The following is a 4,503-nucleotide window of genomic DNA, read 5'->3' on the forward strand; positions in this document are numbered from 1 at the left end:
CATTGATATTGAAATATTGATGGCAATGATTGTTAATTCCTCTTATTTTGTTGTTGGTGGTGGTGATGATTGTGTGTGTGTGTGAGAGAGAGAGAGAGAGAGAGAGAGAGAGAGAGAGAGAGAGAGACATACCCACACACACCCATGCATGAGCACATGTATGCACACACACACACATAAATTCCCTCTTTTGTTTTTGCTGGTGTGAGATTATTTATTTTCTGTGTTTTAATGGATGTAGTTAACTTCCTTGGGTTGGGTTTTCCTTTCTAGTATCTTCTGTAGGGCTGAATTTGTGGATAGATATTGTTTGATATTCATGGAATATCTTACTTTATCTATGGTGATTGAAAGTTTCTGGGCTGACATTTGTGGTCTCCTATAATCTACAGGGCATACATCTGTCCAGGTCCTTCTGTCATTTAGAGTCTCCACTGAAAAGTCAGATATAATTCTAATAGGTCTGCCTTTACATATTACTTTTACTTTTTCTCTTTCACATTTTAAATTTTTCTGTTTGTTTAATGTTTTGATTATTATATAGTGGGAGGATTTTTTTTTTCTGGTCAAACTATTTGGTGTTCTCTATGCTTCTTGTACCTGAATAGACATCTTCTTTAGGTTAGGGAGATTTTCTTCTATGGCTGTTGAAAATATTTTCTGTGCCTTTAAGCTAGGATTCTTCTTCTCTATTTGTATTATCCTTAGTGGTATTTTCATAGTGTTCCAGATTTTCTGGATGTTTTGGCTGTAAGTTTTCCCACACTAAATATCTTCTTTGACCAGTGTGTACATTTCTTCTATCATGTCTTCCATGCCTGAGAGTCTCTTTTCCATCTCTTGTATTCTGTTAGTAAAGCTTGCCTCTGTGGTTCCTGTTTGAGGTCCCAAGTTTTTGATATCCAGATTTTCCTCAGTTTTTTGTTTTTTTTTTTTTTTGAGTTCTATTTCCACTTTCAGGTCTTGAATAGTTTTATTCATTCCCTTCCATTGTTTGTGTATTCATAGATTTCATGAAGGGATTTATTCATTTTTTCATAATTCTTTAAGTATCTCTATCATCTTCACAAAGGCTGTTTTCAGGTCTTTTTCTTTTGCTTCAGCTCTGTTGGAATATTCAGAGCCTGCTGGGATAGCGTTTCTGGGCTCTAGAAGAGACATATTTTTTCTGGATGTTATTAATTGTAGTTTTTTACTGGTGCCTAGAAATGTGGTATGGGAAGATTGTAATTCTAGGTGCTGATATCTGGTCTTGCCTTTTTAGGTGGGTGTTTTATTCCTTAGTTTTTGTTTCCTCTCAGGTTCTTAGGAGACTGTGATGTCTGTATGTTGTCTGGTAGAGGTCCTGATAGGTGTGGCCACTTGAGGTATCAGTTAAAATGTATTTCTCGGTATTGTGAGTTGTCACTTAAGAATAGAGATGGTTGCTAGGGTAGGGGAGTGAGTGTCCACAGGAGGGGAAAACAGGGCATTCTACCAGGGTCAGCTTAGTCCTCTGGGAATGGAGCAGAGAGTGAGAAGGAGTGACAGCAGAAAGTCTGCCACAGAGTTGGGAATGAGACTAGTGGGTTGGACAGGGAGGAGGATCAGAGGGAGTGGTGAAGAACTGCAGTTAACCTACATGCTTCCCTGGCCAGAGTTTCCTGAGGGATCCCAGGGAGTGTGTCCTGACACTGGGAGCTGGGACAAAACAACTAGTGAGGGGAGGTTAGGTGAAGAAGATCTGTGTGATCAACCGGGGATGGGGGTGAGAGGAGCCTGCAGAGCCTGGGGAGTTCAATTTGTGTGGGAAGCCACATATGCCATTACAAGATGGCGCTGGCTACCGCTGGCCAACGCCCGTAAGTTCTGGTAAACAACCAATGTGCGCGTGTGCATAAGGGTTTCGCGCCAAGTCACAGCCCATCCCCGGGGAATGTAAATGAGGTACTGAAAGCACAACCAATCAGGTATAGACACGCCACTCCTAGGCCTATATAAGCAGTGCCAGTTCTGGGACTCTGGGTCTTTCGCCTTCACTATCAAGCTCTCCCACTAAACGTGTGCAGAAGAATCCTGTTGTGGCGTCCTCCTTGCTGGCAAGTCGGGCGTCCACAAATTTGGAGGATCCGAGGAAGAGATGAGACCTTCAGTTAGCCTTCCTGCTTCCCTGATGAGGAAGTGGGGATGGGTGAGAGTCTTTAATAAGTCATGAGGGTGGCATTGGCACCCTTCTCTCTTATGTGAACACAGAAAGAAGGTGTTATGAGAAACCAGCCTGGAAGCTCTCCTCAGACATTTAACAAGTTTAAAAGTTAATCTTGGACTTTGCAGCCCCTCAAACCATGAGAAACAAATTTCTGTTATTTACACACTGTCTAGTTCATAGTGTTTTGTTAGAGCAGCTCAAATGGATTAAGGCATATGTACCACCTACTATCTGGTAAAGCAACCTGTTAAGTGGGTACAAAGCAGAAAATAAATGTCAGTAGAAATTTTTGATGGTCCTTAGAGCATCCCAGACAAAGATATGCTGGCATGTCCGACTCTTTCTAAGGGTCAGGGAAGGGATAAAAAGGAAAAATAATTAGTATTGATTTACAGGTAAGAGAGGGAATGTGATAAAAGGCCATTTACCTACCTAGACATTTCTTTGGCCATCAGTGTTTACTTGTTATTCCTGACCAATCTAGCCAACCGAGAAGGCACTTACTATTTACATTACATATATACACATGCAAAGACGTGCCTGTTGGATCCTAAATAGCTTCGACTTTTTCTTTTAAAGGCTTGTAATCTTGTATTTAGTTGTTATTATTTAAATCTTATCAAATAAAATAGGCTAGCTTCTTGAAATGGACCTGGTTCATATAGGTTCACTGCAACTAAAGTATTGATACAGCTAATTCCCAGATCACCCTTCTTACAGAAAATTGGACCATTTATCCAAAGCACAGACTAATGTACTGTTAGTACTCAAGAAATAAAAGCTGCAAGTTACACAGGAATCTAAAGCTGAAGGAGATAAAGCCTGAGGTTGCTGTATTTGTGAGCTGCTTGTTTGTTATGCTTCATTTTGTACTCTAAAGATGAGGTTTTCATTGTTGTTTGTCTGATTGCTTATTTGTTTGCTTTTATTTCTGAGACAGGGTCTTACTTGGTAGCCCTGGCTGGCCTGGAACTTGATTTGTAGACCAGGCTGACCTCAAACTCTCAGAGAGCCTCCTACCCCTGCCTCCTGAGTGCTGAAGTTGAAAGCATGTGCCACCATGCCTGGTAGTCCAGCCCATTTTAAAACTTTGATTTTGTGGCAGGGTTTTGCTGTGTGGAGCTCTCTGTGGGGGCTCAAGCAGTCCCTGGGCTTATGATTTTCCTAATTCTATCCCTCAAATATCACTATGCTGGTCCAGCACACTTTAAAATATGTCCACATGTGTGCAGGGCTAGGAGATGACTCAGATGGCCAAGTATTTGCCACACAAGAATGAGGACCTGAGTTTGATCTCTGAAACAAAATTTGGGTATGTGATATCCACATAAAATCATGGGTGATTAGCAGCACACTGCTGTAATGCCATATCTGTGGAGGAAGAGACAAAAGGATCTCTGGGGCCTGCTGGTCGGCCAGTCTAGCCAAATTGATGATCAGTAGGTTCAGTGAGAAGAAACTTTATCTCAAAAAATAAGATAGAATGTAATTGAGGGAGATACCGTATGTAACCCTCTGAACTCCACAGACATGTACACACACATTATATACAACCCACACATAATAATTATATGATCAAATTTTAACCAATATATAGCCTCTTACCCATCATAGAGTCGTGATGTAGATTGTAGAATAGTCCCATCATTTACAAAGCTCCCTGATAATTCTGTTGTGAAATTCTTCCCCATGCCAGGTCCTGGTACCACAGATCCTCTTGTTTTTTTATAGAAGTGGAGTTATGTAGTTGTCATCTTCTGTGTCTGCGATTTAGTACAATATTTTTTGAGACATTATGTCAGGTGTTCAAAACTTTCTTATTGCTGAGTATCACACAATGATATGACTAGACCAAAATTTATGTATTTGAATACTTGTTGACCAGAATTTGATTGTCAAATCAAATATACAGGCACTAGAGTTCCAGATTTTGTGTATTATAAATTAAACTACTATAAATTTTGGAGTCTATCTATATTTTCATCAATAGTATACATAGTAATATTTAGCAAATAATGTAGTAAATTTAATAAATGCCTGTTATTGGGGATGGATTTCATAGCACATCTTTAACTTTACAAGAATTGCAAAATTGCTTTTGTAAAGTCACTGTATAGCTTTGTATTCTTATGAGTGATGAATGAGAGTTCTTGACCTGCATAGTCTCATTGACATTTAGACCTTGTTAGTCTCTCAGCTCTTATATTGCTAATTCTAGACTTCTACCAAACAGTTTAGATTAACCTAAGGGCTCAAAGTTTTCTCTTTGTATTTCTCTCTCTCTCTCTCTCTCTCTCTCTCTCTCTCTCTCTCTC

Source organism: Mus caroli, chromosome 18 (genome assembly GCF_900094665.2).
Source record: "Mus caroli chromosome 18, CAROLI_EIJ_v1.1, whole genome shotgun sequence".
NCBI classification, from domain to species: Eukaryota; Metazoa; Chordata; class Mammalia; order Rodentia; family Muridae; genus Mus; species Mus caroli.